We start from the raw sequence: 15611 nt of genomic DNA, 5'->3' as shown, positions 1-15611 counted from the left end.
ACTAATACTAGTAGGATGATCACTCTTAATGGTCCTAATTATGATTTGTGGAAGTCAAAAATGGAAGATTTGCTTTATGTCAAGAATTTTTATCAACCAGTTTTTGGTACAGAGAAGCCTAATGATAAATCTGATGATGATTGGACTTTGTTGCATAGACAAGTCTGTGGATATATTAGGCAGTGGGTTGACGATAATGTGTTGAACCATATTATTGGAGAGACACATGCTCGGACTCTTTGGATTAAGCTTGAACAGTTGTATGCTCGAAAAACTGGGAATAACAAGATGTTTTTGATTAAGCAGTTGTTGGCTTTGAAGTATACAGATGGGACATCAATGACAGATCACTTGAATAATTTCCAAGGAATTATGAATCAGTTATCTTCCATGGGTATCAAGTTTGATGAAGAGGTTCAAGGATTGTTACTTCTTGGCTCCTTACCAGACTCGTGGGAAATTCTCAGAATGTCATTGTCCAATTCTGCTCCTGATGGTGTAATCTCTATGGATCTTGCCAAGAGCAGTGTTTTGAATGAAGAGATGAGAAGAAAGTCACAAGGTACATCGACTACACATTCAGATGTTCTTGTTTCTGAGTCTAGGGGGAGAAGCAAAAGTCGAGGTCCTAAAGGTAGAGATCAAAGTAGAAGCAAGTCTCGAGGAAAGTATAAGAATATTGAGTGTCATCATTGTGGTCAAAAGGGACATGTGAAGAAATTTTGTTGGCAGCTAAAGAAGGAGAAAGCCAAGGCAAGTAAAGATAAGAGCACAAATAAAGATGATGGTAGCAAGGAAGACAAGGTTAATGTAACTCATGATGATTTTCTTGTTGTTGAAGAGTTTGAATCTGTTAACCTTGTTGATAATAGCACTAGTTGGGTGATTGATAGCGGTGCTTCTATTCATGTTACATCTAGGAGGGATTTGTTTACGTCCTATACTCCTGGTGATTTTGGTGATGTAAAAATGGCTCATCAAGGTGTTGCAAAATGTGTCGGTGTTGGACAGGTTTGCTTGGAAACCTCCAACGGTACCAAGTTGACTTTGAAGCGTGTGAAGCATGTTCCAGATATTCGGTTGAACTTACTTTCTGTTGGTAAGTTGTGTGATGAAGACTTGGATAGCTCATTCTCTCGTGATAGTTGGAAGCTCACCAAGGGTTCCATGGTTGTTGCTAGAGGTACTCGACACTCTACTCTTTATTTAACTCAAGCAAAGATTGTGAAAGATGTTGTTAATGCTGCTGAGTTTGTTGATGAAACTGATTTATGGCATAAGAGATTATGTCATATGAGTGAGAAGGGCATGAATATGTTATCCAAGAGGAATCTTTTATCTGGTTGTAAGGTTGCTTTGCAAAAGTGCAACCATTGCTTTGCTGGGAAACAGAACAGGGTTTCTTTCAAGAGCCACCCACCTTCAAGGAAGTCAGAGATACTTGACTTGGTGCATTCTGATGTATGTGGGCCGATGAAGACAAGAACACTTGGAGGGTCTATCTATTTTGTAACCTTTATTGATGATCATTCTAGGAAATTATGGGTTTACACTTTGAAGACCAAAGATCAAGTTTTGAATGTGTTCAAGCAATTTCAAGCTTCTGTTGAAAGAGAAACTGGGAAGAAGTTGAAATGCATTCGTACTGACAATGGTGGTGAGTACTCAGGTCCATTTGATGCTTATTGTAAAGAGCATGGTATAAGACATCAGAAGACTCCTCCGAAGACTCCTCAGTTGAATGGCTTGGCTGAAAGGATGAACAGAACATTGGTTGAAAGAGTTAGGTGCTTATTGTCACAGTCTGGATTGGCAAAATCCTTTTGGGGTGAAGCTTTGAGCACTGTTGTTCATGTCTTGAACCGAACACCATGTGTTCCCTTGCAATTTGAAGTGCCAGAGAAGGTATGGTCAGGTAAAGATGTTTTTTATGATCATTTAAGAGTCTTTGGATGTAAAGCTTTTGTTCATATTCCTAAAGATGAGAGATCTAAGCTTGATGTAAAGACTTGGCAATGTATTTTTATTGGCTATGGCATGGATGAGTTTGGTTACAGGTTTTATGATCCTGTTAACAAGAAGGTGATTCGGAGTAGAGATGTTGTCTTTGTTGAAGACCAAACATTGAAGGATGTTGATAATGCGGAAAAGCCAATGGTTCAGCCTAGTGATGATTTTTCTGACTTGGATATTACTCCCTCTATGCCTATGGTAGAAGATGGTAGAGTTGAAGCTCAAAATAATGAGCATGATACAAGTGCAGGTGAAGATGGAACAGTTGATCCAATACTTGATGAAGTTGGTGATGATGATCAAGATGAAGAACCAGCTTTAGAAATTCCTGCAAATGCACTTAGAAGGTCTACAAGAGAGAGAAAGCCTTCGTCAAGGTATTCTCCACATGAGTTTGTTTTGTTGACTGATGGGGGAGAACCTGAATGCTTTGGAGAGGCTGTTGAAGATGAAAGCAAAGCTCAATGGCTTGAAGCTATGCAAGAAGAAATGAAGTCCTTGCTTGAGAATGATACCTATGAGTTGGTGAAGCTATCGAAGGGTATGCGAGTTTTGAAGAACAAATGGGTATTCAGAATCAAGAATGAAGAACACAATTCTAAGCCTCGGTATAAGGCTAGATTGGTTGTTAGAGGTTTTAGCCAGAGAAAAGGTGTTGATTATGAGGAGATCTTTTCTCCTGTTGTGAGGATGTCATCCATTCGTGCTGTGCTTGGATTAGCAGCATCTCTTGATTTGGAGATTGAGCAAATGGATGTGAAGACAGCTTTTCTTCATGGTGATTTAGACAAGGAGATCTACATGGAGCAACCGGAGGGCTTTGTTGTTAAAGGAAAGGAAGATTTTGTGTGCAAGCTTAAGAAGAGTCTTTATGGGTTGAAGCAAGCTCCAAGACAGTGGTACAAGAAGTTTGAATCTGTTATGGGGAAGCATGGTTACCGTAAGACAACTTCAGATCATTGTGTATTTGTGCAAAAATTTTCTGATGATGATTTTATCATTCTTTTGCTTTATGTGGATGATATTTTGATTGTGGGCAAGAATGCTTTGAGGATTAATGAGTTGAAGAAACAGTTGAGTAAGTTCTTTGCTATGAAGGACTTGGGTCCTGCCAAACAAATTTTGGGCATGACTATTACTCGTTATAGAGATTCCAAGAAGCTTTATTTGTCACAGGAGAAGTACATAAAGAAGGTGCTTCAAAGGTTTGGCATGAATGATGCCAAATGTGTTGCTAGTTCTTTTGCTCCTCATTTTAAGTTAAGTACCAAGCAGTGTCCAACCACTGATGAGGAAAAACAAGCAATGGATGAAATTCCTTATGCCTCAGCTGTTGGAAGCTTGATGTATGCTATGGTGTGTACTAGACCAGACATTGCTCATGCGGTTGGTACAGTGAGTCGTTTTCTCTCTAATCCAGGTAAAGAACATTGGAATGCTGTTAAATGGATTATGAGATATCTCAAAGGTACAACTAACTTGAGTTTGAGTTTTGGTGGTGAGAAACCTTTGCTAGTTGGCTTTACTGATGCAGACATGGCAGGAGATATTGATTCTCGAAAGTCTACTTCAGGTTATTTGGTCAAGTTTGCAGGGGGAGCTATTTCATGGCAGTCAAGGCTACAAAAGTGTGTTGCACTTTCTACCACAGAGGCAGAGTTTATTGCAGCAACTGAAGCATGTAAAGAGTTGTTGTGGATGAAGAAGTTTCTTGCAGCACTTGGTTTTAAGCAAGACCGTTATGTCTTGTTGTGTGATAGCCAAAGTGCTATTCATCTTGCCAAGAATTCTACTTTTCATCCAAGATCTAAACATATCGATGTTAGGTATCACTGGATACGGGATGTGTTAGATTCTAAGTTGTTGGAACTTGAGAAAGTTCACACTGATGACAATGGTGCTGATATGATGACAAAAGCATTGTCAAGAGAAAAGTTTGAAACATGTTGTTTGATCGCCGGAATGGCGAGAGCCTCCACCTAGTCGAGAAGGGGGAGATTTGTTGGGTTTTTCTCTCCTTTGTGAGGCCCAAGCCCAACATTTTGAGGGTGTCTCTTGCACCCATTGTGCCACAACCCTAGTTCAGATTTTTGGGGTCATTGAGAGTGAGTGAGAGTAGCCACCAAGTGAGAGAGAAGGGGAAAAACAAAATTCCCGTTTTTGCCCAAAGCAGTAAATTTCAAATATCAGTTTCTCAGTTGTTCACCGTTGGATCGGCTTGAAATTTAAACTGCATGTTCTTATCATCTTGTTCTTCATTCTGGTCGGTGGAGATGTTGATTGGAGATTTGCAGTGAGAGAAATTGGCTTCGCAAGAGAGAAATTAGGTTTCCCGTTTTTACACAGAGCAGCAATTTTGGAACGGCAGTTTCTCATTCTTTCACCGTTGGATCGACGTGAAATTTGAACTGTAGATTCTTCACATCTTGTTCTTCATTCTGGACGGTGGAGATTTTAATTGGAGGTCTACAGAGGGAGAAATTGGCTTCGACAGCAGCTCTGTTTTTTGGGTATATTTCATCTTCTTGCTTTTCATTTGTGAGCTTTGGTGCTTTGATGTTTTGGCTGGTTATATGCACATTTTTGTGCTTTGTTTGAGACTCTCTTGTACCTCATTTGATTATAGTGGAGCTATTTCATTGGTCTGGACGACTCGTGGTTTTTACCTCTTACCTTGAGGGGGTTTTCCACGTTAAAATCTCGGTGTGTTCTTGTTATTGCTTTACTTGCTATATTTGCTTGTTATAGTTGCTGCCATATTGTGTTGTGAGTGCTTCCATATTGTTCTTGTGTTGGACATTGTTGTCGTTTCCGCTGCTAGGCTCTTTCATACAATATTGTTAGTATTGCAAGTGTGAGGAGTGTTAAAGTTAGTCCCACATCAAAGAAAGCATGGAAGAGTGAGGAGTTTATAAGATGAGAGACCCATTAACTTGACACCTTAAGGTTTTGAGTTGGATGTGGTGTCATCTCATCTTATGTTTTCTCACTCGATTCCTCCCCGAATTCTCCCCGGTTGTCGAGAGCTCCCCACGGTTGGCCCAAAAAGTGGTATCAGAGCCGATGGTTTAATCGGTCTGGTTTAAGGAGTATTCAAGGTGAAGCATCGAAAGTCTTCCCGGCAAAGGTGGTCCGGGCGGCGTGTCCCGCGGTGTTTTGCGGCGGTGTGATGGACGAATACTCGTGGTGGTGGAGGAGTTAGAAAGAGGGGGAGTTAGTGCTTGATGTGGAGGCTCACACTTGAGGGGGAGATTGTTAGTATTGCAAGTGTGAGGAGTGTTAAAGTTAGTCCCACATCAAAGAAAGCATGGAAGAGTGAGGAGTTTATAAGATGAGAGACCCATTAACTTGACACCTTAAGGTTTTGAGTTGGATGTGGTGTCATCTCATCTTATGTTTTCTCACTCGATTCCTCCCCGAATTCTCCCCGGTTGTCGAGAGCTCCCCACGGTTGGCCCAACACTTGCTTAGTAATTTTTCTAGGTAAAAGATTACATGAAAATGTAGGTCTAAAATACATTCCCGTATAAAAAAAAAGAGAGTATATACTTGTTTAAAATATCAAAACATAAATTGATTTCCCTAAAATTGATTATTTAAAAAATTATTATACAAATAAAAATTATCATTTTTTTCGATCATATTAGGTATACATTAAAATCAGTTATAAAAATTAATTATTAATATAAAATACATATTTAAATATAAATTTTAAATTAGATAATACATATATTTAATAAATAAATATTATAAAATTATCAAAATTTATTGTTTTTTGCTACTTTTTAATTAATAATATTAAAAATATGGACTAAAAAGATGTGTTTAGATTATTAGACTAAAAAAATTAAATTGATGACTAAAGATACTAATAACAAAAATTAATAAATTATACTGATCTTGAATTTTTTTTATATACAAATATATATATTAATGACTAAATTTAATGTAAATAGTATTTTTTATTTATTTTTTTAAACGTTACTAAAAAAACGCAGGGTAAAAAAACTTGTGCCAAAGCTGGTAAAGTTTGATGTTGGAATATTTAAATGGATGGATAATTCATAATTATCCTATGAACGGCTAGAAATCATTTATGAACAACAATGAAAGCCAATAAGTAATCCACTGAAACCCAATTCAATAGCAAATCAAAGGGACAAAGACTATATTTTGTGCATTAATTGTCATAAAAGAATAATTATAACGTCAAATAAAGTACAGGTATTATATTATGGTATTTTCTTTTTTAGGTTGTATACTTTTTAGTTTTTATTAATGTGGAACTTTTTATTGAAAAAAATTATATTTATATTCATGAAAAGATTCAAAATCTTATCACTTCTACAAAATGTACTACATTAGTATTCTTAATTAAAATAAATGTCTTAGCCTCTTAGGATTGATTTTGCTAACATATGATTTAAAGACACATGTTAAAAATATTATAAAAATATTTTTTTACTAAAAGTTATTAAAAATATAAAAATTTTTATATATTTAAAGTATTAAATATATCAAAAATTTTAAAAATTCTAATATTATATTTTTAAAATATATTTTTAAAACACAAATTAACTTTATTTATTTATTTGGAGAAAAATATCATTTATTTTCTTTTTTTTTAAAAAATAAAAACGGGGCTAAACGAACCTCTCCTTCCTTTTTATGTTTTAGTGGAAAAGATCCCCAAATATATATTAAGTTAAACCCTAGCTAACATGGTGGCTGTTACAATATTTTCTTATTGTATGGAGTTTTAAAACTTCATTAAAAATTCATTTAATCCTATATTAATTTAGTTAAACATAAATCACAAATGTATTGGTGAGGTCGTTAAGCAATTAATATATACTAAAAAAATATCTTTTTTTATAAAATTACAAATACATTAATTATAACATTTAATTTATATTTTTAATAAATATTAAATAATAATTATGATTATTATTGAAAATTTAATATGTTTTATTATTATATAAGTTAAACAATTAATACATACTAACAAAATAAATTTATTTCCGTATTTTATCTTCTGTGCAACACAAATTAAGCTCTTTATATGGTGCATTTACTTTAATAATTTATGCATCAACATAAAATTTATATTTGTATAATTGTACACATAATTTATGCATCACGCTTTATTTTAATTTTTCTAACTTTACTTTATAATTTAATTTTAAAATATGAATATCTAAAATATAAAATAAAAAATTATCCAACATGCCTATAATAACGTTAGCATAATAACTAAAATTATATTTTGATTAATTTGATAAATTATAATAAATAAATTTGGCTGCATAAATAATTATATTTTTTGTCGAATATATTATTGCTAACATTTTTTATTTTATCTATTTATCATATTAATTTTAATCTGAAGTGCTTTTTCTATAGCTCTCGAGAAGGTTATCGTTGGCTCTTGACAAAGAAAGTGAATTCGATCGAAAATAGCAACTGTGGGTGGATTTGGCGCCTTAATTTGCCAGAGAAGATAAAGATAATGATGTGGTTGGATCTACAAAATGCACTTTCGACAAATACCTTCCGGTTCAAGCGTCATTTAACTGATTCGGACAGATGTTCGAGATGCAATGCAAATCTGAAAACAATGGAGCATTGTCTTAGGGATTGTGAGAAATCAAGATGCATTTGGCAAATGTTGGATCCTTTACTTATTGATTCATTTGAAGGTACTCCCTTGGAATTTTGGATTCGGAAGGTCATGCCGGGCAATGAGGCAATTGTAGGGGCGGGTCTTTAGTGGGTGTGGAGGCATCGTTGCAATGATATTTTCAATAATAGAGATCAGTGGCCAAACTATAAGGTTGTAGCTATGGCTCGGATTACTGCTAATGATTTAAGAAAGTCTGTCAGTACCAAGTGTATAACTTTCAAAGATCAAAGGAGGTGGAAACCTCCAACAGGTGACACTTTTAAAGTTAATTGTGATGCGAGTCTGTTTTCTGATTGGAACCTAGCAGGAATTGGTTGTGTTATTAGAGATTCTAATGGGCGTTGGATTTCGGGTTGTTCTAGTAGCTATCCTCCAAGGCCTATCGTCAGATGTGAGCTTTTTACTGTTTGGACTCGAGAAGGTTATCGTTGGCTCTTGACAAAGAAAGTGAATTCGATCGAAAATAGCAACTGTGGGTGGATTTGGCGCCTTAATTTGCCAGAGAAGATAAAGATGATGATGTGGTTGGATCTACAAAATGCACTTTCGACAAATGCCTTCCGGTTCAAGCGTCATTTAACTGATTCGGACAGATGTTCGAGATGCAATGCAAATCTGAAAACAATGGAGCATTGTCTTAGGGATTGTGAGAAATCAAGATGCATTTGGCAAATGTTGGATCCTTTACTTATTGATTCATTTGAAGGTACTCCCTTGGAATTTTGGATTCGGAAGGTCATGCCGGGCAATGAGGCAATTGTAGGGGCGGGTCTTTAGTGGGTGTGGAGGCATCGTTACAATGATATTTTCAATAATAGAGATCAGTGGTCAAACTATAAGGTTGTTGCTATGGCTCGGATTACTGCTAATGATTTAAGAAAGTCTGTCAGTACCAAGTGTATAACTTTCAAAAATCAAAGGAGGTGGAAACCTCCAACAGGTGACACTTTTAAAGTTAATTGTGATGCGAGTCTGTTTTCTGATTGGAACCTAGCAGGAATTGGTTGTGTTATTAGAGATTCTAATGGGCGTTGGATTTCGGGTTGTTCTAGTAGCTATCCTCCAAGGCCTATCGTCAGATGTGAGCTTTTTACTGTTTGGAGGGGTTTGATTTTAGCTTGGGATTATGACTTGAGATATATTGTGTGCGAAACAGATTCTCTTGACATTTTGCACATTTTAAAAAATCCGGCAAATGGGCTAAATTGTGATGTGGTTGATATTCTTTAAAAGATACAGGAGCTTCTATCAAGACCTTGGGTTGTGGATTTTGAATGGATTACCCGTGATGCTAACGATGTGGCAGATTGGCTGGCGAGATATGCGGTCAAGACCAATCCAACTAATGTTATTTGGTCGGAACCTTGTGACAAGCTTCAGCATCTTATACTTGTTGATTTAGGATAATCTCTTTTTTTTTTGTTTTTTTTTTGTTTAGTCACAACAAAAATCCGAAGTACTTTTTACTAATTTACCATATTATAACATATCAAATAGTTAGAAGTAGTTAACAATTTTTTTTTGTCAATTAACAAGTAATTTGAGATGAAGTTTGTTAGTTAGACATTAATCCAAGAAGTTATTAAGTTTAGACTTCAATCCAATAAAATTACTCTAAATATTAAATTTTATTACTAATTATGATATCATTTGTTATTTGACTAGTTATTCATTTATAAATGAGTCACTAACTTTTTGATAAAAGATATTTTGATATTTAAAAACGATTACAGAAGTATTTAAGTGTTTGATACGAATATAATTGGATTGACAAAAAGTTGACAAAAATTTAGAGTGGTTTGACTTGATTATTTTTTGGGTCCAAAACTAATATAATCAGATTGGATTGATTTTGGATGGGTAATCACATTACCCATACATGTGAATACTCTTAAATAACGAATTAAAATTAAATTTTTATAAAAAAAATTCTACAACAAAAAAAAAGAATAAAAAGAAAAAAAATAGGTAAATGATGGTTAAAGTGATATTAGGATTAGAATAAAATTATATAAATTTTATATTTTTATTTTTTAATATGTAAAATAATTCGGTCAGTTTGAATTTGCAGGACCTTAAATTTGATATCTAAACTAATTAAGATGGGGTATAATCAGTAAAATCTCATTTGACATGTTTACTCATTAGATACAAAATTTAATATAATTAGATCAAATCGATTAAATTTTAACTTTATTGAGTTTGATACAGAAAGAACCTAATTATAAGATAAATTTAAAATAGTGTAAGAATTCAATTAAAAAATTTTAAACTATAAATACTTAACTATAAATTTAGAGAAATTATAAAACTAATAAAGTAATTTAACCTTAAAACAAATACTAAATAATATATTTGGATCTATTAAAACCAAATACAAATTTCTTCTTTTAAATTAATAAAACAACATTGATTAGATAACTAGTATTTTTTTCATTTTAAAATTATCTAAAAGTGTATCGTAATCTTTTTAAAATCAAATTTAAATTTTAACATTATAATTTAATTAAACAACAATAATCTTAAAAAAATATTTTGGTCTTTTTAAAATTAATCTTAAATAGTATATTTTCATTTTATAATATCTAGGACAAATTTTTAATTTTTAAAGCATTTAAAAAGACCATTAATACTAAATAAATATTTTAAACTTTTAAATTTTAACGTTATTTTTCAAAAAGAGTACTTTTATCTTTTTAAATTTAATACAAATTTTTAATCTTTAAAATAAATAAGTCTAATTTTAAAAGAGTATTTTTGTCTTTTTAAAATTTATTACAAACTTATTTTATTCTTTTTTAAATCAAATTAATTTTTCAGTTACTTTTAAAAGATATTTAATCTTTTCATATTAATTCTAAAAAAGTATTATTGTCTTTTCATTTTTTAACTTTTTTATTTTTTTTTTTAGTAATTTTATGATAATCTAATATAAATTCAAAATAAAATAATGTTTGGTCAGGTGGATTGGACAACTTCCAATTCTAGGTACAAGTACACATAGCCACATACTCTTCATAAATTTACTAATTTTTTTTCCTCGGATGCAGTCGGTAGGAGTTGAGCCCGAAATCTTTGAGATAAGGAGGGAGCGGAATGCCGTGTAAGTTAAGGTTCATTGGCACAATGCCCAAATTTTTTGATAGCAAAAAAACAAGAAAAGTTCTTAGCCCAAATTCGTTTGTTTTTAGTTATTAGCCAACACAAAAATAAATGTAATAATAATGATAAAAACAAATAAAATATAACTTTGTTACTTACTTTTTTTTGGTTGTGTACGGTATTTCCAAATCCGACGGACTAAAAACTAATACATCGCAGATTGAAGTTTTATTTAAGGGTTTGCTACTAACCAATAAGTTGCTGCATACACAAGGTGAAATTTGAATTTCCGACACTTATTTAAGCAGACAAGTGAGCTCCCATTCGATACTCCGGATATTTTATCAGGTCCCATTTTTCAAATAAGACAGAGATGATAGATGTCACTAAATCAAAGTATCAAACCTTACAGTGCAGACCTCAATATAGAAGAAGAAATTTGGCTCGGTTTTCATGTGGGTGGATAATAGCCCACTTGAAAGTTGAAACCGTTGGGCTTATTCTTTATCTTTGGCCCATGGTTAGGATCAGATCATTTTTTTTTATAAAAAAGATAAAACGTGAACATCTCATTTTCAAGTTTGATAAAAATCAATTTGAGTTGTACACCAAAAAAAAAAAAAAATCAATTTGAGTTGTTGAAGTAATTAGCTACTTAGTTTACTTATATGCTCAAGTAAGTATTAGAAGTTCGAATTCTATTTTATATATGCAATAATTTATTGGTCAGTGAATTAAATTGGGTTGATCTAGTGATTAGCTCATGAGTCGCTAAAACCAATGTTAGAAGTCCAAATTCCGTTTTATACATGAAACAACCTATTAGTCAACAACAAACTCTTAAAGAAAATTTATATTTGTAATAGATTAGTATTTGACCAACTGTCGAGTTAGAGAATACCGTAAAAAAAAAATTATAAGTTAGTGACAAACCTTAAATTTTAGTCCGTAACAAATTAGTTTTTAACTTGTCGAGTTAAAAAATATAATTAAAAAAAATAAATTTCAACAGATATGGCAGCGCGCATTAGTTTTCAATTATATTTCTAGTGAGTATATACAAAACTGGCATAATATTCAATATAATATATAAAATAAGATTTCCTTTTATAAAAGTATAATAATATAATGTACAAATAAATATACATCAACCACTAATATATAATTTCTACACAATAATAATGTATGTTATAAAATTTTAATTATGTATTATTGTTACTTTATTTTAAGTTCAAAATCAATAACTACTTATAATTAAAATACAAATAATATTCAAATATATATCAATAGACAGGAGTATATATACCAATCACCTGTAAAAGATTATATTCTTGTTTTCTTTCTTTTTCATTAAGATTATTCTCATATTCTGAGCTTGTTATAATTTTATAAACCTCAATTACTTTCACGACATTACAAGAAATATCATTAAAATCGACGGTTAAACTGTCCATAATATTAAAATTCGACGGCAAAATAGACGGTGAAATTGGTCGCTATTAAACTTGTCGATTTTTTAAAATGCTAATAAAATCGACGGTTTGCCTGACCGTCGATAATAATTTAATAAAATCAAGAGCGCTTGTGTCTATAGTATGAGTTTAAAAATTTTACATTCTTATTAAAATCGACGACAAGGCCATCGATATTATTATATAAAATCGACGTCATTTTTGTCGATATTTGATCCAATAAAATCGACAACAACTTTGTCTACAATATACTTACTAAAATCGACAACGTTGCCGTCGATATTGAATCCAATAAAATCGACACAGTTACCATCGATTTTATTATTCATATACCAACAAATTCTATGTCTATATTTGGGTTTTCTTGTCTATTTTAAAATTAAAAAACAACAACTCTTCCGTCAATTTTAATAAATACGTTTTAATTATTTTTTCAATTTGAAAAATAGTAAACAATTAATGCAAATAAATATAAAAATAAAATTTATACAGAATATAGATAACAAGACAAATAAATTTATAAATATAAAAATAAAATTTATACTAAATATTAGATAATGAGTTTACAAACTTATCAAAATAATAAATAATCCTCTAACATAAAGACTCAAGACAAAATAAATAACTAAATTCGACTTATATTTATTTAAATTGCAATCCACTAATAACACAAAATATTTAAAATAAAGCAAAAATCCACAAGGCTTTTTCGATATCGTGGCTCCAAAGAATGAAACCACCAACAGAAACAGCTACTATCCACTTGCTCTGCAAACAAAGAAACAACATAACAACATCCATTAGCTTATAGAACTATAACTTATAATGTTAATTTCATCCTCAATAACCAAACCTTGAGACAGGATAAAACAAGTTTTTTGTCCTTTACAATTGGTTGAATCAACACCATTTCAATTCAAAAGGTACACTATGACATCCTTGAGATTTAAGTAATATATAATGTAACATTTTCATATAGTGTTTTTTTTTTTCGGGGGTATAATTTTCCAGCTCCATAATACCCCAAATATAACTCATAGGCAAAAGATTCTGATTCTCTCTAGCTTTGTAAAACAAAAGGCAAATGGTTTCCCTACCTTATATACCGAACCAAAGCCACCTTTTCCCAAAATGCTATTGGTTGAAAACTTATTTGTTGCAGAAAAAATTGTGGACATATCAAACAAAGGCAATTGTGGATCTTCCTCTTGTTGGTCACTTATTACACCTACATAAGTAGCATCATTTAATATGTAAATGCAATACATGCTCTGTTTTCCACATCACTTAAATAATATAATAGTTACTTAACTACCTTTCCTTCGTATCTTCCATCTAAAGACGATGAAAGCCAAACATATGATTAGAACACTAGAAGATAACGCACAAATTATGATGATAGTCTTTTTCTTTCGGACATTTGATTTTTGTGATTTATTTTTCTGAATAGTTTCTATAAGAAGAAAAAATGCACCCGTTAAACGAAAATAAATAATTAATTAATAAATAACAGAAAATTGATAAAAAGAATAAAAATAGAAGATACTTACACCTAATTTTGTAGCAGCCATTCTTAAGTAAATATCTTCAAGAGAATTTGGATTCAGGGCTTTAATATCAAACAACCACTTGCCGCTTCACTTATATCCAAAGCTGCATAAGCCATACATAAACAATTCTTCAAGCACAACATCTTACAATCTTCAATGCTGATATTTCTACTATACCATGATTTTTCTGTATCTGGCAATTTCAGCCCTGAATACTTCAAAAATCCATTTCCATAACAATCCAATGCTTCTTACACAACCATCTGATAAACCTCTGTATACTATAAGAAATGAGACTAAGCACCATGTAAACATTGAAGGAAGTGAGTCCAATTTGCCCAAATGTAACAAAATGAGTACCTATACAAGCACACCAATATGGATTTGCACATTCATCTACCAAAATAAAATAGGCTAATCTAAATTCAACTAATCTTCAGTCACAGCTATGTAAATCCCAACCAAAAGTAAATTATTACATACCTGGAAATGGAGCTTCAAGCAGATTATTTATCAGTTTGGTTTTGATTCCCGTGTCTTAAAGATGGCAAGAAGAAGCATTCTTAACACAAATAAGGCACAAGCAAGCTAGTAATCTTGTCCGAGAATATTTGTCTTTACTTAATTCAATTACAGGGCTCAATGCTCTTCCACCTCTAAGGTCGACAAATTTAGAGACAGCTTCAGAATTGTTTTTAACAATCGCAGCTATGGACTCCAAACTAGCATCTCACTGGCTTAGAGAACCATACAAAAGGCTGATGAGTTTGTCCAACACACCAACAAAGCATAAGATATTCTGTTCTTCACCTGCCTCGCATGAATGAATAATAATGCTCGCACCCAGTACAGAAAGATTTTCATTCTCGCTTTTCAATAGTAAAAGCAGGAACTCCAAGTTCTCTTCCTTGAAAAAGTCATATTTTGGGGCCAATTTTGATTGATAAATCATTTGTAGAGAACGTGCAGCTGCATCCACAACCTGAAATCAAGTGTACAAAGGCCAATCAGATGGCATTGGAGATTAAAATATTAATAATTGCACTCGAAATATTTCTAATAGCTATAGAAGTAGCAAGAACAATTAAAGGAGAAACTAAATTACTAAATACCATAAGAACACTCCAGAAACTAAATTGAGTTCAAAATATGCAATTCATTATTCTCACACGAGCTATTTCATTCCTGCTATCAATGCATTATCATGATAAAAAAATAATGGTCCAAATCAACGTAACCAAGCAGGTACCATCACTAATCGCAACCTAACGATCAATTTAACAATTCAGAGCATTGCAATTTCATCGCAATCTACAATATCTGGCAAAACAAATGGTAAGGAAAGAAGAGAGAGAGAAATTGACCTTCTCATCGGAGGCAGAGAGGAGCCTGATCAACTGAGGGAAAGCTCCGGCGTCGAGGACAGCACGGACACCGGCGTCAAGGCCACAGGCAAAGTTGCCAAGCACCGCGGCAAGCTGTACAATGAGGTTGGGGTCGGAATCGAAGTCGGCGAGGGTTGCGGCAGCAATAGAGCGCGACGGGGGCGCAACGGTGACGGAGCGATGACGGCAACGGATAATGACGGTTGAAAATTGGGTGAATTTGGGGTAAAACAAGGGTTGGTGATGGGATTGGGGGGATTTGTGTTTCAGAACTTTGTAGGCGGGAAGTGAAAGCCGGTATATGTGTTTTTACTTTTTAGTAATAAAATTCGGCGGCAAATTCGTCGATTTTAATTTGAAAAGAAAGTAACCTTTTAAACGTTTATTTTATACATTAAATATATAT

At 32.7% G+C, this 15611-nt stretch overlaps 1 long non-coding RNA gene across 1 annotated transcript; it reads right to left on the bottom strand.

Moving 5' to 3' along the window:
• Positions 1–12766: 12766 nt before the first annotated feature.
• On the bottom strand, positions 12767–15478 carry LOC140184774 (uncharacterized). Its single transcript, XR_011882464.1, has 6 exons — positions 15185–15478; positions 14304–14802; positions 13821–14180; positions 13586–13723; positions 13368–13498; positions 12767–13038 (listed from the first exon to the last, which is right to left on the bottom strand). It is a non-coding gene; the product is annotated as an uncharacterized lncRNA (long non-coding RNA).
• Positions 15479–15611: the final 133 nt, after the last annotated feature.

Source organism: Arachis hypogaea, chromosome 5 (assembly GCF_003086295.3).
Source record: "Arachis hypogaea cultivar Tifrunner chromosome 5, arahy.Tifrunner.gnm2.J5K5, whole genome shotgun sequence".
Taxonomy (NCBI): domain Eukaryota; kingdom Viridiplantae; phylum Streptophyta; class Magnoliopsida; order Fabales; family Fabaceae; genus Arachis; species Arachis hypogaea.
Note: the sequence above shows the minus strand (reverse complement) of the source record. Positions and strands in the feature narration are given on the sequence as shown.